The 27953-nt window shown below is 51.0% G+C and overlaps 1 protein-coding gene across 15 annotated transcripts in view; it reads left to right on the forward strand.

Moving 5' to 3' along the window:
• The window catches only part of setd5 (SET domain containing 5), a 248224-nt gene that overhangs the window by 86452 nt on the left and 133819 nt on the right, over nucleotides 1–27953 (forward strand). The gene's annotated exons all lie outside the window — the stretch shown is intronic.

The following is a 27953-nucleotide window of genomic DNA, read 5'->3' on the forward strand; positions in this document are numbered from 1 at the left end:
TGGACTGTGATATCGTTGGGGGAAGCGCCCCTCGCTCCCTTGCCTCATTAAATGTCCTCATCACCAGCGACCCCAACATCCCAGAGAACTTTTTATAAAAGTACCGGCCCCGGGGCTTTACCCGCCTGCATGGCCTTCAGCCCTTTCTTGCATCCCGATCGGGGCCTCCAGTCCTTCTACCAAACCTTCATCAACCTTTGGGAACCTCAGCCCCCCTAAGAATTGCCTCATCCCCTCCGGCCCAGCTGGGGGTTCCAACTCATACAGCCTGCTATAAAACTCCTTAAATGCCTCATTAACCCTTGCTGAATCTCCGACCAGGTTCCCATCCCTGTCCCTTACTTTCCCAATCTCCCTGGCTGCCTCCCTCTTTCTCAGTTGCTGCGCGAACATTCTGCTGGCCTTCTCTCTATATTCATATATCGCCCCCCCCTCGCCTTCCTTAGCTGCTCCACCGCCTTCCCTGTAGTTAACAAGCCAAACTCCGCCTGTAGCCTCCACCGGTCCCTTAAAAGCCCCGCCTCTGATGTCTCCGCATAACTCCTGTCGACCTGAAGCATTTCCCTTATCAGTCGGTCCGTCTCTGCTCTGTCTACCTTCTCCCTGTGGGCCCGTAGCGAGATCAGCTCCCCTCTAACCACCGCCTTCAGCGCCTCCCAGACCATTGCAGCCGCGACTTCCCCTGTATCATTAACTTCCAGATAGTTCTGGATACATTTCCTCACCCGCCCGCACACCTCCTCATTCGCTAACAGTCCGACATCCAATCTCCAGTGCAGGCGTTGGCCACCCTCCTTGCTCACCTGTAGGTCCACCCCAGTGCGGGGCATGATCTGAGACCGTGATCGCGGAGTACCCAGTGTCCATTGCCCCCGTCGGTAAAGCCCTGTTCAAGGTGAAAAAGTCGATCCGGGAGTATACTTTATGCACATGCGAGTAGAAGGAAAACTCCTTCACTCTCGGCCGCCCAAATCTCCGTGGTTTCTCTCCCCCCCCCCCCCCCCCCCCCCATCCCATCTGCTCTATAAACCCCTTTAGCTCCATTGCCATTGCTGGCACTTTGCCTGTCCTTGACCTCGACTTGTCTAGCCTTGGGTCAATGACTGTGTTGAAGTTCCCTCACCATGACCAACTTATGCGAATCCAGGTACGGGATCTTCCCCAACATCCTCTTTATGAACTCCACATCATCCCAATTTGGTACTTACACATTCACGAGCACCACCGGCAGCCCTTCCAGCTTCCCACTAACCATGATGTAACGGCCTCCCACATCTGCAACTATTCTTCCCGCCTCGAATGACACTTGCTTGTTAATCAGGATCGCGACCTCTCTAGTCTTCGAGTCCAGCCCCAAGTGAAAAATCTGTCCGACCCATCCCTTCCTTAATCTAATCTGATCGGTTATTCTAAGGTGCGTCTCCTGCAACATTGCCAAGTCCGCCTTCAATCCCCTCAAATACGCGAACATGCGTGCCCTCCTAACCGGTCCATTTAGCCCTCTTGCGTTCCATGTGATCAGCCTGGTTGTGGGGCCATCACCTTTCTTGGGCCAGTCCCAGCTCGCGCCCCACGCATCTGCAGGCCCGTCCCCAGGCAGCCTCCGTCCCCGACCTCCCTCTGCCCCCCAGCAAAAGTCCCTCCCTCGTCAACAGATCAGTTCACCCCCCCCCCCCCCCCCAGTAACAGCACAATGCAAACCGCCCCCTTCAACAAGCATAACATCTGCTCACCCCCCACTGCGCTTCTGTGATCCAGCTAGCTTGGTAGCCCCCGCCCATGGCGCCAGACATTTTCCCACCTATTGTCGTCCCCCCCCCCCCTCCCCCGCTTGGACACTTATGCAAAAGAAAACAATCCCAACCCAATTACCTGATAGAAACACAAACAAAATCAAAAAGAAAACCCCACATCTAAAATTCACACCTCCATCCCCCATCAGTACAAATGCAAACTTTAACTCACACAAATATGTGGCAGGCCCCAAATCAATACAGAAGGCATTACAGATAAAGTCCAAAAACAAAAACTTTTTAAAAAAACATGAACGCTGCAACAAAGTTCAAACACCTTTGGGGGGGGGGGGGGGGGGGGGGGGGGGGGTGGGGGGGGTGTCCCCCCCACGCGGCTTCCTCACGAGCGCTCTGTGAGCCCTGTCCACCTCCAAGGGTCGGGTCGGGCGAACGTCCCATCCCCGCGCTATATATGCCCCTGCGTCCGCTCCTTCGGACCCCTCCGGGAGACCAACGATTCTCAAGTTCTGTCGGCGAGACCTATTCTCCAGATCCTCCATCTTCTCCTGGAGCCTTTTCTGTTGGTCTCTCAGGATCCCCACCTCCAACTCCACTGCTGTTTGGTGTTCCTCCTGCTCAGTCAGTGCCTTCTCCACTTTCTGGATCGCCCGATCTTGAGCATCCAGTCTATGTTCCAGACGAGCAATCGATTCCTTAATCGGGTTCAGGCATTCCTGTTTCTGCTTGGCGAAGCCCTCCTGTATGAACTGCATCAGCTGCTCCGTCGACCGCTGGGTCGTCGAGCTAGGACTCCGGTCGTCCGTCATGCTTTCTCCTGCTGCAGCTCCAGCCCAGGCCTTCTCTGTTCGCCTATTTCTTCCTTTGCGAGCACTCCTGGTCCGCCTCTCCATGCACTGATGTAGGATTCCTCTTCACAATTGCATCCACCATCAGTTTTCCGAATGAAATCCGACAACAAATCGGGTAGAAAGGTCCAAAGGTCCGACCCGAGTGGGAGCTACCAAATGTGCGACCTACTCCTTCATAGCCGCCACCGGAAGTCTGTATTTTTGTTAAACATGGGGTGGCATGGTGGCACAGTGGTTAGCACTGCTGCCTCACAGTTCTAGTACGAAGTCTTACAACACCAGGTTAAAGTCCAACAGGTTTGTTTCGATGTCACTAGCTTTCGGAGCGCTGCTCCTTCCTCAGGTGAATGAAGAGGTCTGTTCCAGAAACACATATATAGACCAATTCAAAGATGCCAAACAATGCTTGGAATGCGAGCATTAGCAGGTGATTAAATCTTTACAGATCCAGAGATGGGGTAACCCCAGGTTAAAGAGGTGTGAATTGTACCAAGCCAGGACAGTTGGTAGGATTTTGCAGGCCAGATGGTGGGGGATGAATGTAATGCGACATGAATCCCAGGTCCCGGTTGAGGCCGCACTCATGTGTGCGGAACTTGGCTATAAGTTTCTGCTCGGCGATTCTGCGTTGTCGCGGGTCCTGAAGGCCGCCTTGGAGAACGCTTACCCGGAGATCAGAGGGTGAATGCCCTTGACTGCTGAAGTGTTCCCCGACTGGAAGGGAACATTCCTGCCTGGTGATTGTTGCGCGATGTCCGTTCATTCGTTGTCGCAGCGTCTGCATGGTCTCGCCAATGTACCCCGCTTCGCGACATCCTTTCCTGCAGCGTATGAGGTAGACAACGTTGGCCGAGTCGCACGAGTATGTACCGCGTACCTGGTGGGTGGTGTTCTCACGTGTAATAGTGGTATCCATGTCGATGATCTGGCACGTCTTGCAGAGATTGCCATGACAGGGTTGTGTGGTGTCGTGGTCACTGTTCTGAAGACTGGGTAGTTTGCTGCAAACAATGGTTCGTTTGAGGTTGCGCGGTTGTTTGAAGGCAAGTAGTGGGGGTGTGGGGATGACCTTGGCAAGATGTTCATCGTCATCAATGACGTGTTGAAGGCTGTGAAGAAGATGACGTAGTTTCTCCGCTCCGGGGAAGTACTGGACGACGAAGGGTATTCTGTCGGTTGTGTCCCATGTTTGTCTTCTGAGGAGGTCGGTCCGGTTTTTCGCTGTGGCGCGTTGGAACTGTCGATCGATGAGTCGAGTGCCATATCCCGTTCGTACGAGGGCATCTTTCAACGTCTGTAGATGTCTGTTACGCTCCTCCTCGTCTGAGCAGATCCTGTGTATACGGAGCGTTTGTCCATAGGGGATGGCTTCTTTAATGTGTTTAGGGTGGAAGCTGGAGAAGTGGAGCATCATGAGGTTATCCGTAGGTTTGCGGTAAAGCGAAGTGCTGAGGTGACCGTCCTTGATGGAGACGAGTGTGTCCAAGAATGCAACTGATTTTGGAGAGTAGTCCATGGTGAGTCTGATGGTTGGATGGAACTTATTAATGTCATCGTGTAGTCGTTTCAGTGATTCTTCGCCGTGGGTCCAAAGGAAAAAAATGTCATCGATGGAGCGTAACAGACATCTACAGACGTTGAAAGATGCCCTCGTACGAACGGGATATGGCACTCGACTCATCGATCGACAGTTCCAACGCGCCACAGCGAAAAACCGGACCGACCTCCTCAGAAGACAAACATGGGACACAACCGACAGAATACCCTTCGTCGTCCAGTACTTCCCCGGAGCGGAGAAACTACGTCATCTTCTTCACAGCCTTCAACACGTCATTGATGACGATGAACATCTTGCCAAGGTCATCCCCACACCCCCACTACTTGCCTTCAAACAACCGCGCAACCTCAAACGAACCATTGTTTGCAGCAAACTACCCAGTCTTCAGAACAGTGACCACGACACCACACAACCCTGTCATGGCAATCTCTGCAAGACGTGCCAGATCATCGACATGGATACCACTATTACACGTGAGAACACCATCCACCAGTTACGCGGTACATACTCGTGCGACTCGGCCAACGTTGTCTACCTCATACGCTGCAGGAAAGGATGTCGCGAAGCGGGGTACATTGGCGAGACCATGCAGACGCTGCGACAACGAATGAACGGACATCGCGCAACAATCACCAGGCAGGAATGTTCCCTTCCAGTCGGGGAACACTTCAGCAGTCAAGGGCATTCACCCTCTGATCTCCGGGTAAGCGTTCTCCAAGGCGGCCTTCAGGACCCGCGACAACGCAGAATCGCCGAGCAGAAACTTATAGCCAAGTTCCGCACACATGAGTGCGGCCTCAACCGGGACCTGGGATTCATGTCACATTACATTCATCCCCCACCATCTGGCCTGCAAAATCCTACCAACTGTCCTGGCTTGAGACAATTCACACCTCTTTAACCTGGGGTTACCCCATCTCTGGATCTGTAAAGATTTAATCACCTGCTAATGCTCGCATTCCAAGCATTGTTTGGCATCTTTGAATTTGTCTATATATGTGTTTCTGGAACAGACCTCTTCATTCACCTGAGGAAGGAGCAGCGCTCCGAAAGCTAGTGACATCGAAACAAACCTGTTGGACTTTAACCTGGTGTTGTAAGACTTCGTACTGTGCTCACCCCAGTCCAAAGCCGGCATCTCCACATCATCACAGTTCTAGGGTCCTGGGTTCAATTCCAACCACATCTGTGTGGAGTTTGCACTTTCTCCCCGTTTCCTTCGGCTGCTCCGGTTTCCTCCAACAGTCCAAAGATGTGTAGGTTAGGTGGATTGGCCATGCCAAGTTGCCCCTTAGTGTCCAAAAGGCTAGGTGGGGTTATGGGAATAGGGTGGAGGCGTGGGCTTAAGTAGGGTGCTCTTTCGAAGTGCTGATGTCAACTCGATGGACCGTATAGCCTCGAGTTGACATCTAAATTCTATGATTCTATGATTTTGAGTCATTTCTTTAAATGTTTCCCAATGTTTATTTATCTGCATATCTTTTAGTTTATTTACTCAATCAGCCTTAGCAAGCTCTCCCCTCATACATTTGTAAATGGCCTTTTCTAAGTTTACGATTCTTATTTTTGACTGTAATATGTCTCTTTCAATCTTAATATGGAGTTCAGTTGAATGGGGAACCTTAATGCTTTTGTGTTCTTATTGGCTAAGGATTATTTAGCCTTAATTCTCCTGCCAAAATGCACCACCCACCACTTATCTATTTTGGAATTTGTTTCCCATCTTCTTGTCTGTCCTGCAAGATTATTAACATCTTATAATTTATTGCAATCTTCATCAGTCCCAATTCGGTGTGTGTTGCAAATTTTGAAATTGTAACCATTTCTTGAGTCCAAATCATTTATGCAAATTGTGAACAATAATAGCCCTGGCACTGATCCCTGCTGAAGACCATTTCCCACCTTAGGCTGTCTGATTAACCAACTGGCTCCATGTGCTCTGATCATAATCATCAGTCTGCTAGCAGCACTTTAGTGAACACCTTTTGAATATAAGTCCTAATTGAAGGCCACTTGAACATTGAAGGGGCGGCAAGGTGGCACAGTGGTTAACACTGCTGCATCACAGCGCCAGGGTTCAATTACAGCCTTGGGTGACTGTCTGGAGTTTTCTCCCCGTGTCTGGGTGGGTTTCCTCTGGGTGCTCTGGTTTCCTGCCACAGTCCAAAGCTGTGCAGGTTAGGTGGATTAGCCATGCTAGAAATTGCCCCTCAGTGTCCAAAAATTAGCAGCTAAGATGGGGTTACAGGGATAGGGTGGGGGAAGTGGTCTTGGGTAGGGTGCTCTTTTAGAGGGTCAGTGCAGACTCCATGGGTCGAATGGCCTCCTTCGGCACTGAAGGAATTCTATGTTCTATATTACATTTACTGCATTACTGTTTACTCTTTCTGATACTATTTCATAGATTCAATAAAATTGGTCAAGCAATAATAATCTTTATTGTCACAAGTAGGCTTACATTAACACTGCAATAAAGTTACTGTGAAAAGCCCCTCATCGCCGCATTCTGGCGCCTGTTCGGGTACACAGAGGGAGAATTCAGAATGTCCAAAGTATCTAACAGCACGTCTTTCGGGACTTGTGGGAGGAAACCGGAGCACCCGGAGGAAACCCACGCAGACACGGGGAGAGCGTGCAGACTCCACACAGACAGTGACCCAAGACGGGAATTGAACCTGGGACCCTGGAGCTGTGAAGCAACAGTGTCACCCACTGTGCTCTAATGCTGCATAGCACAGTATGATGTTCCATTTTGAAATTTGTGCTATTTTATATTATATTCTTTATTGCAATTTTAAAATTGATTGCTAAGGCAGCTATCATTATTGACCCATGAAAGCGCTGTGCATTTTGTATTTTGTTGTTCAAGGGATGTGGGTGTCACTGGCTAGGGCGACATGGTACCACAGTGGTTAGCACTGATCCTGTTTATGGTACACGCTGCTTTCACTCTGCGCCAGTAGTAGAGGAAGTGAAAAGTGGTGGAGGGGGTGCCATTCAATCAGTCTGCTTTGTCCCGGATGATGTTCAGCTTCTGGAGAGTTGGAGCTGCACTTATCCAGGGAAGTGCAGAGTATTTCATCACGTTCTTGACTTGTGCCTTGTAGGTATGTGCAGGATTTGGGGAGTCAAGAGGTGAGTTGCTCGCTACAGAATTCCCAGCCTCTGATCTGCTCTTGTAGCCACAGTATTTATATGGCTGTCTCAGTTCAGTTTCTGGTCAATGTTGATAGTGGGAGAATTCATTGATGGTAATCATTGTGTAATTTCATGAGGAATTGGAGGCTAAAGGGATCAAGGGATATGGGGAGAATGCAGGATCAGGGTATTGAACTTGATGAATGGACTATAATGAATGGTGGAGCAGGCTCGAAGGGCCGAATAACCACCTCCTATTTTTCAGTGTAATATCATTGACAGTCAGGGGATTTTATTTTGTTGGAGATGGCCATTAGGTGGCACTTGTGTGGTGTAAATGTTACGTGCCTCTTATCAGCCCAATCCTGAATGTTGTCTAGGTCTTGCTGCACAGGCTGCTCCAGCAGCTGAGGAGTTGCGAATGATGTTGAACATTTTGCAACCATCAGCAAACATCTCCACTTCTGACCTTATGATGGATGGAAGGTCGTTGATGAAGCAATTGAAGAGAGTTGGGCATAGGACACTAACCCAAGGAACTGCTGCAGCAATGTCTAACAATCATAACTATTTTCTTTTGTGCTATAGTTCGGGTCTGATTGGTGGTCATAGATGTGATGTTTACCTTCACTGGAAAAGCAGGAGCTTGAAGATGTTATAAAAAACATAAGTAATGCAAGGCTTGTTCCACCACAAAGTTAAATTGTTAGACATTGTGGATCATTATAGCCCTTTTCCTTTAACCTGTCCCTCAGTCTTGCCTCTTGTGGTTGTGACAAGTTGCTATGCAAGAATAAAAGGCCCACTTAGGCCCTTTCTGCCATTTCAATATCACGAATTGTAGTCATGTCTTCATGTTCCATTCTGCAGTCACAGGAGCTTTAATCAGTCTCCTTCAATTTGGGGATTTGGGAACCATTATGGAAGGAATTTAGGTTGGACTGGAAATTATTTTCTGCTGATGCATGCACGCATTTCTGAAAGTTCCCAATTGAGTGGTGCTGTACTGTTATAAACCTTGCTGAATGAACAAAAATTGTGACAATGTACAAATCAATTTAACCATTTGAGTGAAAAATCATCCTCAATAACTTGGGTGATTAATTTATACCAATGTCTGATAATTATTTATACAAAGCTGAAATTTGGTTGGCAGAGTTCATCGAGTATAGCTGAAAATGAATCCATGTTTTCCCTATAATTTGTTTATGTGGGCTATGTCGAGAGTTGCTGGAGCAAAAGGTATGGATAGAGTTTTAAGTGTTGGCCTGTGCAGCCAAAGGTACTCGGAGCTGGTGGCATTCGTCTATATGTTCACTGTAGGAGCACTGTACAGGAGCTTCACTCCTGTGGTGAACCCTCCTCCAAACCCAAACTGTTCAAGCACCTCCATTCTACTCGATCGAAGGCTTTCTCAGTGTCCAGGGAGACGGTCAAGTCTGGGATGGGGGAATTATTACATTAAGTAGATGTCTGATGTTTGCAGTGAGTTGACTGCCCTTGACAAATCCGGTCTGATCTTCCGCGATCATTTTTAGCAGGCAGCTCTCCAGGCACCCTGCCAGAGCTTTTGCCAGGACTTTAGCATCAGTGTTTAGGAGAGAGGTGGGTCTGTATGATCCACACTCTGTCGGGTCTGTGTCCTTTTTGGGGATCAATGAAATCGAGGCAGCAGGGTAGCACAAGTGGATAGCACTGTGGCTCCACAGCGGCAGGGTCCCAGGTTCGATTCCCCGCTGGGTCACTGTCTGTGCAGAGTCTGCACGTTCTCCCTGTGTCTGCGTGGGTTTCCTCCGGGTGCTCCGGTTTCCTCCCGGATTGGCCATGCTAAATTGCCCTTAGTGACCAAAAAGTTTAGGAGGGGTTATTGGGTTACGGGGATAGGGTGGAAGTGAGGGCTTAAGTGGGTCGGTGCAGACTCGATGGGCCGAATGACCTCTGCACTGTATGTTCTATGTTCTGTGAGGCCTCGGCCTCCAGCAAGTGCTGGACCAGCACTGCTGCAGATTTTTTGTAAAAGTTGACTGGAACCCATTCGGTCCCGGTGCTTTCCCTGACTGCAAGGAATGAATGCATTTCACAAATTCACCCAGCTCTAGTGCTGCTTCCAGCCCTTGTTTCTCTCCTCCCCCACCACTGGTTTATCCAGTCTGTCGAGGAACCTTCCACCACCAAGTCCCCTTCCGGGGGTTCAAAGGTGTATAACCACCGGTAAAAGTTTGCAAAGGTCTTGTTAACCTCATTTGGGTCTGCTTCCATTTCTGTCCCTAACTTCCGCTATCCCTTTTGCTTTCTGAGCTGATATGCCAGCATGCGACTGGCCTTATCTTCATGTTTGTAGAAGGCCCCCTTGTGCCTGGTGGAGCAGGTGGACTGCCTTGGAGAGAGCAGATCAAATTCCATCTGCAGCTCTTTACTCTCTGCCATCACGGTTGGCGCTGTGGAGTACTGCCAATCCACCTCCAGTATGGAGTTGATCAGCCGCTGCTTGGCTGCCCTTTCGTTCCTGTCCCTCAGGGCCCTATAAGCTATGATTTTGCCCCTGATCATCACCTTCAGTGCCACCCAGACGTGTCCTCCCCCCCCTGCCCCCCCCAATGATAAATCTGTGGGTGTCTAGGTCTGGGATTTCAGCCATCTTTTTATTTTGACCAGGTCAGAACCAATGTCCTGGTAAACGTGGATTTAATGTTCTTCCCACTTGCACCCTCTCACGCTCTTTATCCACCTCATGAACTGCTCTTTGTCCTAGTAGCTGTGCAGCCTCACGATTTTCACCCGCGGAGATTCCCAAGCCCTGGGCTGCTGCCGAAACAACCCGTGTCGTCGTTAACTGGGCCTCTAGTCTACGCTCTATTGTCCATTGCCTCAGGCACGGGGGCCGTCGTGGTCTCCACTGTTGCCTCGGCGGCTGCCAGGAGGTTTACTTTCATCTCCTCCCTATGCCTCTGGAGCTCGGAGGTGATGAAGCACATCAATTTGTCCATCAGCACCTTGGCATGCACTGGGAGCTCTGTGGGGTCAACCCTCACCGGTTCTGTGCCTCCACGTGCGGTTCTCTGCTCCGTGGCTGAGGTTTACCTCCCCTCGGCTTTACTGGCTTTTCGGCCGGGCGGCTGATTCTTTCCTATCCTGCTTGGCAGTGCGGTCGAGGGGGGTGTTTAGTCTGAGGGTTATGAGTACCTTTGGTGCCCATTTGTTGGGGTGAAAAGGCCTTAGTTGATCTTCTTAGTCGAGTGATGTTCTCAGACCTTTTGTGCGACCGTTCAGGTCATGGCTGCCACCAGAGGTCCCTAGCCCTGTTTCAAGCAGTTATGGTGTGCTATCGCTGAATAGCTTTCCAGTTTCTTTGGTTTGTCTTGACCTCAGCCCACATTCACTCATTCATCCAGCTCCTGCAAATCTGACATTCCACATTGAAGCACAGGGCAGCCAGCCCTGCAAGAAAATGGTTTCACTGGCATGAAATCAATCTCTCACCATCGATATCCACAAACCTTCATTGGGGTTCAGAGTGGAGAATGTATTTGCCCACAGTCATCTTGTGTGCTTAAAAGGGACCTGGTGTTAATGAGACCATTGTAGATTAAGATGCACTTTGTAATCTGTTGATCCTAAAGCCTGTGTGCAATTGGTAAGCTAAGGTGGGAGTAAAGGCGTATTGTATCATCATTTAATTTTTTCATGTTGAATTTTTTTTCTTGTTAAAGCTAATTAATGGGCTAGTGATTCTGTTCCTCCACGCTTTATTAAATAAAGTTACGGCCTTTCTAGCCAGGGTTCTATTCTGGAATCTTCCCATCCAATTATATCTTCAACTGGGATCGTAACACAGATTTGGTATTTCATCCAACCCATCCACCCTCGCTGATTGGGCAGGAAAGCTGGAAGCGGAACGCTAATGCCATGGCTCAGTTAAAGAGCCACAAGAAAACCCACTGCCAGATTCCAGCAGGTTCCTGACTTGCTAAACGTCCCACTGGTTCAACTGGGACTATCATTTGAAAATTCTGCCCATTCTGTTTGTATTTACTAAGATGTGATATTAGAGTTAAGTGGATTTGTACGGGTGAGTATCTGCTTCTGTAACTAATACTTTGCTAAGGCAAGTCCATTAGGCAGACACGCTGGATGTTATTACAACATGAATTGCCCAGATAAGATTCAGAGCTTCCTGTTTACACTATTTCTACAACAAGTGTTTTGACAAATCGTGTTGATAAGATTCTATTATTGGGCTTGGCAACCTTGTGACTGGAGCTTCTTCTTTTGACAAATTCTGTAAATAAGATGTCCCTGGAGAATAGGGAGGTTGAGGTAGTTATGGCAATGGACGCGGGAAAGACATTCGACCGGGTGGAGTGGGACTATTTATGGGAGGTGCTGGGATGATTTGGGTTCGGTAGGGGCTTTATCGACTGGGTCAGGCTGTTGTACCAGGCCCTGGAGGCTAGTGTAAGGACGAATAGGACGACCGTGGACTATTTTAGACTGTACCGGGGGACAAGACAGGGGTGCCCCCTCTCCCCACTGCTGATTGTATTAGCTATAGAGCCGCTGGCAATTGCTCTGAGAGCTTCAAGGGGCTGGTTCGGGGGGGGGGGGGGGGGTGTGTGGAAGGAACATAGGGTCTCGCTGTACGTGGACGACCTGCTCTTATACGTATCAGATCCAGGGGCAGGGATGGGTGAAATTATGGCGATTTGGGGGGAATTTGGCCGGTTTTCGGGGTATAAACTGAATATGACAAAGAGTGAGATGTTTGTAGTCCAGGCGAGAGGTCAGGAGGGTCGGCTGAGGGAGCTGCCATTTAGATTAGTAGGGGACAGTTTCAGGACTTAGGGATACAAGTGGCGCGCGACTGGGGCCGGTTACACAAGTTGAAGTTGTCCCGGTTGGTTGAACAGATGAAGGGCGAGTTTCGGGGATGGGATGCGCTCCCGCTGTCGTTGGCTGGGAGAGTGCAGACGGTCAAAATGACGGTCCTACCGAGATTTTTATTCGTATTTCAGTGTCTCCCAATTTTCATCCCGCGGTCCTTTTTTAAGAGGGTTAACAAAATTATCCTGGGCTTTGTGTGGGCGGGTAATTCCTCGCGAGTGAAGAAGGTGATGCTCGAGCGGAATCGGGGGGAGGGGGGGCTTGCCCTACCGAATTCCAGTAATTATTACTGGGTGGCTAACATAGCCATGATAAAGAAATGGGTGGTGGGGGTGGGGTCGGTTTGGGAGCAGATGGAGGCAGCTTCATGTAGGGGCACCAGTCTGGGGGCATTGATAACAGCACCTCTGCAGTTCCCGCCGGCAAGGTACTCCACCAGCCCCGTGGATCTGGGGTCAGTGGAGGAGGTACGTTGGAGCAGTGGGAGCATCGGTTTGGTCCCCAATATGTGACAAACACCGGTTTGCCCCAGGGAGCCTGGATGGGGGGTTTCAAGTATGGCGAAGGGTGGGAATTGAGAGGATGGGGACCTGTTCCTGGAAGGGAGCTTCACTAGCTTCAGGGCGCTGGAGAAGAAGTTTGGGTTGGCAAGAGGGAACGACTTCAGATATTTACAGGTGCGGGACTTTCTGCGCAGGCAGGTATCATCCTTCCCACTCCTGCCACTAAGGGGGGATCCAGGATAGGGTAGTGTCTACAGAATGGGTGGGAGAGGGGAGTATCTCGGACATCTACAAAGAACTAATGGGGGCGGAGGAGACACAGACCGAGGAGCTGAAGCGTAAATGGGAGGAGGAGCTTGGTGGTGAGATGGAGGATAGCTTATGGGCGGACGCGTTGAGCAGAGTCAACGCGACTGCAACATGCGCCAGGCTCAGCTTGATCCAATTCAAGGTAGTCCACCGGGCCCACATGACAGTGGCCTGGATGAGTAGATTGTTTGGGGTAGAGGACAGGTGTGCAAAATGTGTGGGAGGACCAGCAAACCATGTTCACATGTTCTGGGCGTGTCCAAAACTTAGGGGATATTGGCAGGGGTTTGCGGTGTTTGAAAACAAGGGTGGCAATGATTCCAGAGGTGGCGATTTTTGGGGTGTCGGAAGACCCGGGAATCCAGGAGGAGAAAGAGGCAGATGTTCTGGCCTTTGCTTCCCTGGTAGCCTGGAGATGGATACTGCTAACTTGGAGGGACTCAAAGCCCCCAAAGTCGGAGACCTAGCTGACTGACATGGCAAGCTTTCTTGGCCTAGAGAAGATTAAGTTTGCCTTGAGAGGGTCACTGTTAGGGTTCGCCCGGAGGTGGCAACCATTCATCGACTTATTCGTGGAGAATTAATCGTCCGCGGAGGAGGGGGGTTGGGGTAGTGTAGAATAGGGGGTCAATTAGGCGGGTCTTGGCGGGATGGGAGTCAGTGATTGCACTATGTTTCTTGTTCTTTGTACATTGTTTTTATACTGTTGTTGTTTGTAATACCCAAAATACCTAATTAAAATTGTTTATTTTTTTAAAATTCTGTAAATAAGCCGCATTTTGCAGTGTGTGGTGATGCTATCTTGCTTTTGCAGCGTGGGACATAGAACTAAACCAAATAGTGCAATTTCTCTCCCGACTCTGCCTGCCTGTGCCTGGGCTTTTTACTTGACTGTGGTTTTTATGCATTTTAAATCATGGAACTAGATTCTCAAGATGTTGGTGATATCAATGGGTTATTTCACATGAAACAAAACCTTCATAATCCTATGTCGTTTTCAGATTTCTTAATTTGTCAAGCTGCCCTGCCCTGTTCTAGTGCGGTGTTTTTCAAACTTTTTTTATGCGGGACCCACTTTTACCAACCGTCCGGCCGGCCTTCACGACCCACGCCGGCCGGCCTTCACGACCCACGCCGGCCGGCCTTCGCGACCCACGCCGGCCGACCTTCGCGACCCACGCCGGCCGACCTTCGCGACCCACGCCGGCCGACCTTCGCGACCCACGCCGGCCGACCTTCGCGACCCACGCCGGCCGACCTTCGCGACCCACGCCGGCCGACCTTCGCGACCCACGCCGGCCGACCTTCGCGACCCACGCCGGCCGACCTTCGCGACCCACGCCGGCCGACCTTCGCGACCCACGCCGGCCGACCTTCGCGACCCACGGCGGCCGACCTTCGCGACCCACGGCGGCCGACCTTCGCGACCCACGGCGGCCGACCTTCGCGACCCACGGCGGCCGACCTTCCCGACCCACGGCGGCCGACCTTCCCGACCCACGGCGGCCGACCTTCGCGACCCACGCCGGCCGACCTTCGCGACCCACGCCGGCCGACCTTCGCGACCCACGCCGGCCGACCTTCGCGACCCACGCCGGCCGACCTTCGCGACCCACGCCGGCCGACCTTCGCGACCCACGCCGGCCGACCTTCGCGACCCACGCCGGCCGACCTTCGCGACCCACGCCGGCCGACCTTCGCGACCCACGCCGGCCGACCTTCGCGACCCACGCCGGCCGACCTTCGCGACCCACGCCGGCCGACCTTCGCGACCCACGCCGGCCGACCTTCGCGACCCACGCCGGCCGACCTTCGCGACCCACGCCGGCCGACCTTCGCGACCCACGCCGGCCGACCTTCGCGACCCACGCCGGCCGACCTTCGCGACCCACGCCGGCCGACCTTCGCGACCCACGCCGGCCGACCTTCGCGACACACCATTATTGCTTACCTTTAATGCCACAGGTGAGCCTGCTTGGTCCTCTCAATCTAATTTGCTTTCTCATTCAATGTTACATTTCTGCTAAGGATTTCAGCTGACGATTTAAGTTTTCACTACAACCTTTGAAAAAAAATCAAGAAGTTTGTCCTCTGACTTGAAAAAGAGTAGGGCAGTTGTGTCCCCTGGATGATATTTATTCCTCAATTAATGTCACCAAAACAATCTAATTATCACCCGTAGCATTGCTTAATCTTCAAATGCCGTTGAAGTTTTGACGGTTTTAAACTTTCATTTGCCAATAGTTCCCTGCACATAACAAGCATGGGCTTTGTATCCTGGTTTGCATTGGCAAAATTAACAAAGCCCACACCTCAAGAAATCACCTTTATACTGCTTTGCTCCCAATTTCAATTTCTCCTTAATGGGTTGTTCCTCAGAGGCCCTGGAGCTCTTGATACAGCCCACACCAGCAGTGCTTTATCCTGCTGTGGACTGTCCTGAAAAGCCGTCTCCAGCATATTCAATTGTGAGATCCTGACCTATTTGTGTCTCTGGCCCCTCTCTTCCTTATTACAAAATGACCAATCTTCAGTTCTTCACACGGTCCTGTTGCTTGCTTGCTGGTGGCTACAAAATGGAGGAATCTGTCCACCGTGATTTTTGCGACCAAGCATGGACTGACAGGGTATGTGACGTCGGTGTATGTGCCGGGCGCCTGACCTGCTCTCTGCTGCCCTTCTGGCTGGAAGGCTCCAGCATTCGCAATTAAAGGCCGGTCGAGGCCGGCATTCTCAACTTAAAAGCCAGACACGGCTGTTTGGCACATCTCCCACGATCGGGAACGCCGCAACTTATTGCTCCGAGCCCTTCCAGACACATGGCCGCGGGTCGCAACTCTGAGTTTGAAAAACCCTGTTCTAGTGCACATGATGATGCAGGCTACCAAATCAGTTGCTGCCACCTACTGGCATAATAAAGGGACATCATTAGATAGACGACCAGTACGCTGGCTATTTTCAGATTTACCTGATGTTTCTGCCCAGTACTTACGAAGATGTGTTAAGCTGATTTATGGGTGAGCAGCCTGGCTGGATGTGACCTGAATCTGACTAGCAGCACACGGTTATGATTGGAGAATAGCATAAATGGGCAGAAAACATGGAAGATCTACATTCAAAAAGTTTTAAGTTGTGTATGTAAACTGCAGAAAATAGATTAGTGAAGTGTGTTTTCTTTTTTTTTAAAAGTGCTATGCTTAATTTTGGTCGGTCTTCAGTACAATCCCTGATGCAAAGAACAATTGACTCCCTAAATAGCCAGGAGAATAAATACTAAGAGTTTACATATAGGAGACAGTGACTTTTTAGACAATAAAAATGTTTCAAGTTTTCTTCCCTATTTTGAAATACCTCACCTGCAGGGAACCTGCCGCATAGACAATCACAGACACATGAAGGTATAATTTAGAGGGCACGTGGGAAGGCCAAGCCTCTGCTCACATGACAATTAGAAGTCAGCTTTGCAGGAGATGGGCACCATGGTGACGCAGTGAGTAGCACTGCTGCCTCACGGCGCCGAGGTTCCAGGTTCGATCCCGGCTCTGTGTCACTGTCCGTGTGGAGTTTGCACATTCTCCCTGTGTTTGCGTGGGTTTCGCCCCCTCAACCCAAAGATGTGTGTAGGGTAGGTGGATTGGCCACGCTAAATTGCCCCTTAATTGGAAAAAATTAATTGGGTACTCTAAATTTTTTTTTAAAAAGCAGCTTTGCAGGAGACAATTTTTGCAAAAGTTTCCCATGAAGACCTCAAATAACTTGTTGAATAAGCGTGGTAGGTAACATTGAACTTCATGTTCTACATGTAAAATTTTGACACCGGTCCCACGCTCAAGGCAAATATCTACCGTACGTTTATATATAATGGGGAAATCTGAGGTTTGATGCAACAGAATTGAGGAATTACGGGAAGTTGGGTATGAGAACACACTCCTAAATCCAGAACGGTGCTTACCAAGCAGGGATGCAAGCAGTTGCTGCTGAATTTCCGCACATCCAATAACCAGCCAGTCTGTCAGCACGATATGCTGTCAGTTCAGGTTATAGCAACAATTTATATTTATATTGTGCCTTCAACATAGTAAAATGTCATGATGTGCATCATATAGAGTGGTGCCTTAAAGGAGGAGAGAGAGGCAGAAAGATTTAGTGAGGGAATCACAAATCTTCGTGTCTTGCCTTCTAAAGGCATGGCTACCAATGGATGGAAAAATTATCTTGGGCATACAGAAGAGACCTAAATTAGAGGAATGCAACATTTTTGTAGGATGTTACTAGATAGGGAGGTGCAAAATCATTGGCGTGATACAATGGAAAAAATCCTAGGTGTAATTTTGGGCATGTTTGGCAGGGTATTCCTCAACAGCTGCATTACCGTGATTACGACCCGCATTCAACGGAGCCCCCAGGAGATTCTCGCCATTATTTTTTTTTAAAGTATATTTTATTCAAGTTTTTTGGCCAAACATAACAATACGTAGTGTTTCTTTTACACAACAATAAAGCAATATAAATAACCGTGGCCAGTTTTAAACAAATAAATAAGTAATATATAAACAAAAACAAAAAACAAAACTAAAATGGCAACTGCCTTGTCCAAAATAAATACTCTCTAAAAATACAATCCAACAATCCAATGTACAATTACATATACCAAATACCTATACATATACAATAACATCCCTGAGAGTCCGTCCGATTCCTCCCCCCCCCCCCCCTTGGGTTGCTGCTGTTATCTACTTCTTTTCCATCCTCTATCTTTCTGTGAGGTAGTCGACGAACGGTTGCCACCGCCTGGTGAACCCCTGAGCCGAACCCCTTAACACGAACTTAAACCGTTTTAACTTTATGAACCCTGCCATATCATTTATCCAGGTCTCCACACCCGGGGGTTTGGCTTCCTTCCACATTAACAATATCCTGCACCGGGCTACAAGGGACGCAAAGGCTAACACGTCAGCCTCTCTCGCCTCCTGCACTCCCGGCTCTTCTGCAACCCCAAATATAGCCAACTCCCAGCTTGGTTCGACCCGGACCCCCACCACCTTCGAAAGCACCTTTGCCACCCCCACCCAGAACCCCTGTAGTACCGGGCATGACCAGAACATGTGGGTGTGATTCGCTGGGCCTCTCGAGCATCTCGCACACCTATCCTCTACCCCAAAAAATTTACTAAGCCGTGCTCTAGTCATATGCGCCCTGTGTAACACCTTAAATTGTATCAGGCTTAGTCTGGCACACGAGGACGATGAGTTTACCCTACGTAGGGCATCAGCCCACAGCCCCTCCTCAATCTCCTCCCCCAGTTCTTCCCATTTCCCTTTCAGCTCATCTACCATGATCTCCCCCTCGTCCCTCATCTCCCTGTAGAGGTCCACCACCTTACCGTCCCCCACCCATGTCTCTGAGATTACGCTATCCTGCACTTCCTGCGTCGGGAGCTGCGGGAATTCCCTCACCTGTTGCCTCGCAAAAGCCCTCAATTGCATATACCGAAATGCATTCCCTTGGGGCAACCCATATTTCTCTGTCAGCGCTCCCAGACTCGCAAATGTCCCATCTACAAATAGATCTCTTAATTGTACTACCCCAGCTCTTTGCCATGCTCCAAATCCCCCATCCATTCTCCCCGGAACGAACCTATGATTGTTTCTTATCGGGGACCGCACCGAAGTTCCCGTCCCTCCCCTATGCCGTCTCCACTGCCCCCAAATTTTCAATGTAGCCACCACCACCGGGTTTGTGGTGTATTTCTTTGGTGAGAACGGCAACGGCGCCGTCACCATTGCTTGCAGGCTAGTCCCCCTGCAGGACGCCCTCTCCAATCTCTTCCACGCCGCTCCCTCCCCTTCTCCCATCCACTTACACACCATTGAAATATTGGCGGCCCAGTAGTACTCGCTTAGGCTCGGTAGTGCCAGCCCCCCCCGTCCCTACTACGCTGCAAGAATCCCCGCCCCATTCTCGGGGTCTTCCCAGCCCACAACTCATAATGCTCTTCTCAATTCTTTTGAAAAAAGCCTTCGTGATCACCACCGGGAGGCACTGGAACACAAAAAGGAATCTCGGGAGGACCACCATTTTAACCGCCTGCACCCTACCTGCCAATGACAGGGACACCATGTCCCATCTCTTGAAATCCTCCTCCATCTGTTCCACCAGCCGTGTTAAATTAAGCCTATGTAATGTACCCCAATTCTTGGCTATCTGGATCCCCAGGTACCGGAAGTCCCTTGTTACCTTCCTCAACGGTAAATCCTCTATCTCTCTGCTCTGCTCACCCGGATGCACCACAAATAACTCACTCTTCCCCATGTTCAGTTTATACCCTGAAAACTCCCCAAGTATCCGCATTATCTCTGGCATCCCCTCCGCCGGGTCCGCCACATATAGCAACAAATCATCCGCATACAGAGATACCCGGTGTTCTTCTCCCCCCCTAAGTACTCCCCTCCACTTCCTGGAACCCCTCAGTGCCATGGCCAGGGGTTCAATCGCCAATGCAAACAATAACGGGGACAGAGGACATCCCTGCCTCGTCCCTCTATGGAGTCGAAAATAGTCAGACCCCCGTCCATTCGTGACCACGCTCGCCATCGGGGCCCTATACAGCAACTGTACCCACCTGATATGCCCGTCCCCAAAGCCAAATCTCCTCAACACCTCCCACAAATAATCCCACTCCACTCTATCAAATGCTTTCTCGGCATCCATCGCCACCACTATCTCCGCTTCCCCCTCTGGTGGGGGCATCATCATTACCCCTAGCATCCTCCGTATATTTGTATTTAGCTGTCTCCCCTTCACAAACCCAGTTTGGTCCTCATGGACCACCCCCGGGACACAATCCTCTATCCTCATTGCCATTACCTTGGCCAGAATCTTAGCATCCACATTCAGGAGGGAAATGGGCCTGTATGACCCGCATTGCAGCGGGTCTTTTTCCTTCTTTAGGAGGAGAGATATCGTTGCCTCTGACATAGTCGGGGGCAGCTGCCCCCTTTCCCGTGCCTCATTAAAGGTTCTCATCAGTAGCGGGGCCAGCAAGTCCAAATATTTCTTATAGAATTCAACTGGGAATCCGTCTGGTCCCGGGGCCTTCCCCGCCTGCATGCTTCCAATCCCTTTCACTACTTCCTCCGTCTCAATCTTTGCTCCCAGCCCCACTCTCTCCTGTTCCTCCACCTTAGGAAATTCCAGCTGATCCAGAAAGCATATCATTCTCTCCTTCCCGTCCGGGGGCTGCGCTTCATATAATCTTTCATAAAATGCCTTGAACACTCCATTCACTCTCTCCGCTCCCCGCTCCATCTCTCCCTCCTCATCCCTCACCCCCCCTATCTCCCTCGCTGCTCCCCTTTTCCTCAGTTGGTGGGCCAACAACCTACTCGCCTTCTCCCCGTATTCGTACTGTACACCCTGTGCCTTCCCCCATTGTGCCTCTGCCTTACCCGTAGTCAACAAGTCAAATTCTACATGTGGCCTTTGCCTTTCCCTGTATAGTCCCTCCTCCGGTGCCTCCGCGTATTGTCTGTCCACCCTCAGAAGTTCTTTCAACAACCGCTCCCTTTCCCTACCCTCCTGCTTTCCTTTATGTGCCCTAATAGATATCAGCCCCCCCTCTAACCACTGCCTTCAGTGCCTCCCAGACCACTCCCACTTGTACCTCCCCATTATCATTAAGTTCCAAGTACCTTTCAATACACCCCCTCACCCTTAAACACACCCCCTCATCTGCCAATAATCCCATGTCCATTCTCCAGGGTGGAAGCTGTTGTTTTTCTTCCCCTATCTCCAGGTCCACCCAGTGTGGAGCATGATCCGAGATGGCTATAGCCGTGTACTCCGCCCCGTCACCTTTGGGATCAGTGCCCTTCCCAAAACAAAAAAATCTATTCGTGAAAATACTTTATGTACATAGGAGAAAATTGAAAATTCCTTACTCTTAGGTCTACTAAATCTCCAGGGATCTACTCCTCCCATCTGCACCATAAAATCCTTAAGCACCCTAGCTGCAGCCGGCCTCCTTCCGGTCCTGGACCTTGATCTGTCCAGCCCTGGGTCCAGCACCGTATTAAAGTCTCCACCCGTTACCAACTTCCCCACTTCTAGGTACGGGATTCGTCCTAACATACGCCTCATAAAATTGGCATCATCCCAGTTCGGGGCATACACGTTCACTAATACCACCGCCTCCCCTTGCAGTTTGCCACTCACCATCACGTATCTGCCCCCACTATCTGCCACTATAGTCTTTGCCTCAAACATTACCCGCTTCCCCACTAGTATGGCCACCCCTCTGTTTTTTGCATCTAGCCCCGAATGAAACACCTGCCATACCCATCCTTTGCGAAGTCTAACCTGGTCTGTCAGTTTCAGATGCATCTCCTGCAGCATAACCACATCTGCCTTAAGCTTCTTTAGGTGTGCGAGTACCCGTGCCATCTTAATCGGCCCGTTCAGCCCTCTCACATTCCACGTGATCAACCGGGTTGGGGGGCTCTTTACCCCCCCCCCCCCCTTGACGACTAGCCATTTTCTTTTTCAATCCAGCTCCTCATCCGGTTCCCTCGTAGCTGTATCCCCCCCCCAGGCGGCGCACCCCCGCCCCGACCCCACCCCCCCATACCAGCTCCCTCTTCTCCCCAGCAGCATCAACCTAGTTGATTCTCGCCATTATTGACTGTCTCGCTCGACTCACACCTCAGCATCTCACTGCTAACAAGGGGGAGCTGCCTTTCAGTACTCCCTCACCACTCCAAGTCAGCATATAAGCATGGCAGCATGCAAACTTGCTTTTCGCTTTGGGGATGCCGATCGTGCCAGGCTTCACAACACTGGATGAGAGTTGGGACATCCTGTTCCGTGGAGGGGGCACATTAGACATTAGTGGACAGGCTTCTGGGGCACAATCTGGTGAGCACCACACAGTTGCTGATGCACACCAGGTGAAGACAGGAACATCCAAGGGAGTCTGCAGTTCGAGGTCTGCTGGACCCCGGGACTCAGCTGGGTGCCAGTAGATGCTGAGACATTGGACAAAGTTATCTCCGGACTGATGCAGATGCTAGGCCAGGGCCGTTCAGGAGGGCGTGTCAGGTACATTCCAGCGAGTGCATAGCCGATTGGAGGAGTCCCAAAGTCTTTGGGCGGGACGCAGGAGATGGTGCTGACAATGCAAGGCACCGAGGGTAATGCTGCAGTGGAAAGCCTGGAACACGCTGTCCACGTCTCGAGTGGTGGTGCCCAAGACATGGCTCAGTCAGTGACGACCATGGCTGAGGGCCTCGACATCATGTCCCAGTTGCTGAGGTCCCACATGCAAGTGGACATTGTCGAGGCACTCCAGAGCAAGGCCCAGTCACTGAGGACCATCGCTGACACCATGGTGCAGACAATGGGAAGCCGCCAGTGCTGTCAGAGCCAGATGACGCAGACCTTTGGAGCTAACTCCAGCTGCCCCTTTGTCCCGTTGAGTCCACCAAGGCCCTACAGGCACCGTCCTGGAGGAAGAAGCGCTGGAGGCCAACTTGGGGCCTTTCACCAAAAAGACAACGGCGCTCTCCAGTTCTTCCCTAGCCCCCTTCCTGAAACTGGCGCATTTCAAGGGCAGCGGACAGAACAGTCCATGAGGACATGGCACAGGTGCCACGCTGTCTCACTACCGAGATCGAGTCTTCTGCGGCACATGCTGTCCATCGTCTCATTGCAAGACCAATGAAGCATGTACACCGTGGGCCATCGCTGGCCTCCTCATCTGGGTTCTTTCTCAACCTGATGGGTGGTCGGGTCTTCAGGGTGGGCGGCAGCCCCCTGCACATGGGTGCTGCCTCCTGTCTGCATCATCACTGCTGCTTTCTCCAGCATCTGGCTGCCTCTGCTGCCACCAGCTGCGCAATGGCAGCTGCTGCAAGATCGACACCACCTCCAGTTTGGTATCTGTGAGGAATTGGAGAAGGAGAGAGACAGGCTTCCATCCCGGGACCCTCAAATCCAACAAGCCTCTCCCACCCTTACATGTTCCGCCATCCAGCTAGCCAGTTGTGCTGACAAACCTGGTTGCATCAGGAGCCCTTGACCCCAGACCTCTGCTGGGAAGATAAGGAGACTGTGCTCAGATGCCCTCCCCTGATCCACACACTTGCCCTTTGGTCGTGAGAAGATCCACATTGCTGAAGCATTGCTCTTTAGTGTTTGTGTGTTGACATCTGCCTCCATGGTGCTCTGGAGTTCAGGCACACTTTTCAGGGTTCAAAGTTTCCTTGAAATGCTGTGCAGTAATCATCCTCTGAGTCTGGGTTTTTTCAAAGTCAGGGTCGCGACCTGCAGGTGGGTCGTGGGAGGGTTGGGGAACGATCGGGCACACCGTGCCTGCGGTGGTTCCGATCGAGGGAGGAGTGCCGCTTTCTTCCTATGAGAATGGTGGCCCAGTTTGAAAGTGTCCGCTGATTCCAGTGGAGAGGGCGAGCCAGCAATAGGGGGTGGTCAGCGGGGTGGCGAGAGAAACTTAAATGTCCGTGGCTCGGGGCTCACCCCCGGTTTGTTTGGAGATGTCCGAGTGTCTGCTGGTGTCCGTGAGGTTTTGTGCCGGGCGCGGCTCCTCTCGGTGATTTATCCGGGGATTGAGGCTTGTGCGGGCCCGAGAGTTCATCTACTGAGATAGGCCCTGATGACTGACCCACCCCGTTCGGGCTGAGACCCAGCCCCTGGTTTGTGGTTTTGCGGTGTTACTGGGCACCAGGTTTTATTTTTGGGGTGGGGGGCTGTATTTGGTAAAGCCCTGAGCCGCACTGAGTGCCGGGCTCAGAAATCACAGTCAACGTGGTTATGCTCAGGAGTTGTGTCCACGGCTTTTTACATTTAATTTTGGTATCTGAGGTCACATCTTGAAAATAAGTCTGTGTCTCTACTGAGAAGGACTCCCCTCTTGTGATATAAACCGTAAAATGACATGAACCTTGAAAAGTGTATAGCTTATTGTGGTATTCGCGCAGGAGAGCATAATGTTTGCAGAATGCAGGCTTCAGTGTTGTACATTCTTGAACATTAAACTTCTGTGTCACGACTCGAAATTGCTACCTTGGTGAATTTTACCATTTTTGCATTTTGACGAGAATTATGATGAAATTGCATTCTGGAAAAATAATGGATTTTTAAAGCTAGATTGTGATACCAACTGAAATAATGCTCTTTACTACTGGTTATGTTGTGATCTCTGGTGCCTACCTGTCCAAAGTGAAATACATATTGCAAACAAAAAAAATGAGATTGGCGGCCGCTGCTCCCTTTTAAATGAAAATAAATTAGGCTGTGTGATGTTTTCCAGAAAGAAACGGCAGCAGAGAGTAAGTCACGAGTTCTGCACGCACACTTGATGTTAAGCGCCCTCTAGGTATGTGCTTTTGGCGCCAAATCACAGAGCAGTGTTGCTTCTATTTTCCAGCTGCTGGCAAGCAAGGCAAGTGAACGTGAAGGTGAATGGTTTTCTTAAAAGTAAGAGATGGTCAGAGATTCAAATAGGCAGTTTACCTATTGGGCAGGATCTCACAACAGCATCTATTGGAGAGAGCTGCACAGGAGAGTCCAGGGCAGGACAGAGCAGTGCTAGTGTTAGCTCTGCACACAGCTCCAGGGCCTCTGATTAACAGCCTACAAAGAAGAAACCTAACTCGGGAACAAAGCTGTATAAAGATGATTTTTTTGAGGTATGGATTTGTTCTTCATGAGGACCTACATCTGTATGGTTGGATTTTTCGTTTTCGTAAAGGTGAAGATGGCAAAAAGGTACTGGCTGACGCCTGTATCTGATACGCGCATTGTTCTCTCCTCCTTTACAACTGATTCAAGTGAGACCATGAGGACCAAGCAGGCTCCTGTTTTGCATTAAAGATAAGCAAATGTGGCGTTTGTCGCGAATATCGGCCGGCATGGCTTGCGAAGATCGGCCAGCATGGGTCCCGAAGGTCTGCCAGCATGGGTCCCGAAGGTCGGCTAGCGTGGGTCCCGAAGGTCGGCTAGCGTGGGTACTGGAGGTCGGCCAGCATGAGCCCCGAAGGTCGGCCAGCGTGGGTCCCGAAGGTTGGCCAGCGTGGGTCCCAAGGGTCGGCCAGCATGGCTCGCGAAGGTCGGCCAGCATGGCTCGCGAAGTTCGGCCAGCATGGGTCCCGAAGGTCGGCCAGCATAGGACCCGAAGGTCGGCTAGCGTGGGTCCCGAAGGTCGGCCAGCATGGGACCCGAAGGTCGGCCAGCGTGGGTCCCGAAGGTCGGCCAGCGTGGGTCCCGAAGGTCGGCCAGCGTGGGTCCCGAAGGTCGGCCAGCGTGGATCCCGAAGGTCGGCCAGCGTGGGTCCCGAAGGTCGGCCAGCGTGGGTCCCAAAGGTCAGCCAGCATGGCCGCGAAGGTCGGCCAGCATGGGTCCCGAAGGTCGGCCAGCATGGGTCCCGAAGGTCGGCCAGCATGCGTCCCAAAGGTCGGCCAGCATGGCTCGCGAAGGTCGGCCAGCGTGGGTCCCGAAGGTCGGCTAGCGTGGGTACTGAAGGCCGGCCAGCATGAGTCCCGAAGGTCGGCCAGCATGGCTCGCGAAGGTCGGCCAGTGTGGGTGCCGAAGGTCGGCCAGCATGGGACCCGAAGGTCAGCTAGCGTGGGTACTGAAGGTCGGCCAGCGTGGGACCTGAAGGTCGGCTAGCATGGGACCCGAAGGTCGGCTAGCGTGGGTACTGAAGGTCGGCCAGCGTGGGTCCCGAAGGTCGGCTAGCGTGGGTACTGAAGGTCGGCCAGTATGGCTCGCGAAGGTCAGCCAGCATGGCTCGCGAAGGTCGGCCAGCATGGGTCCCGACGGTCGGCCAGCATGGGTCCCGAAGGCCGGCCAGCGTGGGTCCCGAAGGTCGGCCAGCGTGGGTCCCGAAGGTCGGCTAGCGTGGGTCCCGAAGGTCGGCCAGCATGGGACCCGAAGGTCGGCTAGCGTGGGTACTGAAGGTTGGCCAGTGTGGGTCCCGAAGGTCGGCCAGCATGGGACCCGAAGGTCGGCTAGCGTGGGTACTGAAGGTCGGCCAGTGTGTGTCCCGAAGGTCGGCCAGCATGGAACCCGAAGGTCGGCTAGCGTGGGTCCCGAAGGTCGGCTAGTGTGGGTACTGAAGGTCGGCCAGCATGGCTCGCGAAGGTCGGCCAGCATGGCTTGCGAAGGTCGGCCAGCGTGGGTCCCGAAGGTCGACCAGCGTGGGTCCCGAAGGTCGGCCAGCGTGGGTCCCAAAGGTCGGCCAGCATGGCTCGCGAAGGTCGGCCAGCATGGGTCCCGAAGGTCGACCAGCATTGTTCCCGAAGGTCGGCTAGCGTGGGTCCCGAAGGTCCGGTTGGTAAAATGTTTGAAAAACACTGCACTGACACATCGCATGTGTACTCTGGAGGAGGCACTTGAGAGTTGAGAATATTTTGTTCATTAAACAGTCAACAGTAACAAAGATTTGAAAATCAACTGTGTAACATTCCACATATCACACTAACCATTAAATGACAAGAAATGTCACCATCCCATATTGGTACCAATACAAATCTATATCAGCTCACTTTCACACAAAAAAACACCTGGTATCACTACTCCCAGGTTTCTCAACAGAACCGGAGGATAAGCCTGAGACTGTGTTATCATGTCCAGAACCTTGTCTTAGAAATGATCTGTCCATCAATGTGTCACTTGTTCCACGTAGCTGTGCCATCCTCCGCCCAGGAGCCATAGCTATGCAGGCCCACCCACATGACCCAATCTCACCGGAACCAACTCCTGCCAACCACATATTCCCTGGTGCACAAGGTGCAGTTGAACATCCTTGACTTCCAGTGTGTCTAACCGGCAGTGACATGCCAGTTACATGTAGCACTCACTACACCAGCAACAAAAGCATCAGCAATCTGCGAAAGCATTTCTTTTATGGCATCATCAGGTGGCCCAATTGGATTAATGTCGCACACCAAGTCTCACAGTCTTCTTGCTTCAAACCGGATTGCCTTCTGGACTCGTACATCCCCCTGGGCCCGGTGTTCCAGGACTCTGGTATCTTAAAAAAAATTGTTGTTCTTTCCGGCTACACAAAAGGAAGGAAACAACAACAGCAGCCTACAGGCATTTGCAGCCACAAGCAGGAGCAAGCAGCCAACAAATCCTTACAGGCTGAAGCTGTGGTCGCCCCTGTTATGGGTCTCTGCAATTATTGAGCATTGTGTTTTGACACACTTACCCCACTGGTTCTTTGGGAGTGGCCCCTTTTAATTTGTCCACCAGTTAATTTGTGTTGTTCTATTTGGTTGATTGGGCCCTATAAAACATAGTCCTAGAAGTTAAGCAATGATACTGGGGAGAGAATAGGGAGCAACTTCATACACAATGATAAAGAGAAAAAAGAGCAAGCATATACTCTATCTGGATTAGCCAGCAGATCATTTTGGAGACCATTAAACTGAGTGAATGGTTTCCACAAATGTCAAATAGGTAAAAATCCTAGCCTCCTGATCAGTATTTGTGCACGTGCATTTAACAAATTTGAGCTGCCATCTTCTGCTTTGATCTGCTGCATCTGATGTATGTAAACCTGATGTACAGAATTTGTGCTCTACTCTCGGGATTTGTATTGCAATGTGGATCGAGAGGGAAAGAGGTTTGTTTTCTGTTTAAACTAGTTTGCTTTTGGTGGCGTTTAGTAATGGGTAAACATTTAGCATGCAGAAGCAAAAGTTTTCACAACGTTACTGTTTTCTATAATAAGTTGTGGAGTGAATGAGAATTAAAAATGGATGAAAAAGTTAATTGAAACAGGACATCACGACCAGGAAGAAAAATGCCACAATTTGTTGTTGGTGACCTCTGCTGGTGAGATTTGGAATAGAATATGAGGCATTGTGGAGGGGTACCCCTGTTTCTGTCCTATTGTGCAGTTCGCAGGAAAGGGGAGTATTGAAAATCTATAATAATATTT

This window comes from Scyliorhinus torazame, chromosome 13 (genome assembly GCF_047496885.1).
Source record: "Scyliorhinus torazame isolate Kashiwa2021f chromosome 13, sScyTor2.1, whole genome shotgun sequence".
In the NCBI taxonomy this organism is placed as follows: Eukaryota; Metazoa; Chordata; class Chondrichthyes; order Carcharhiniformes; family Scyliorhinidae; genus Scyliorhinus; species Scyliorhinus torazame.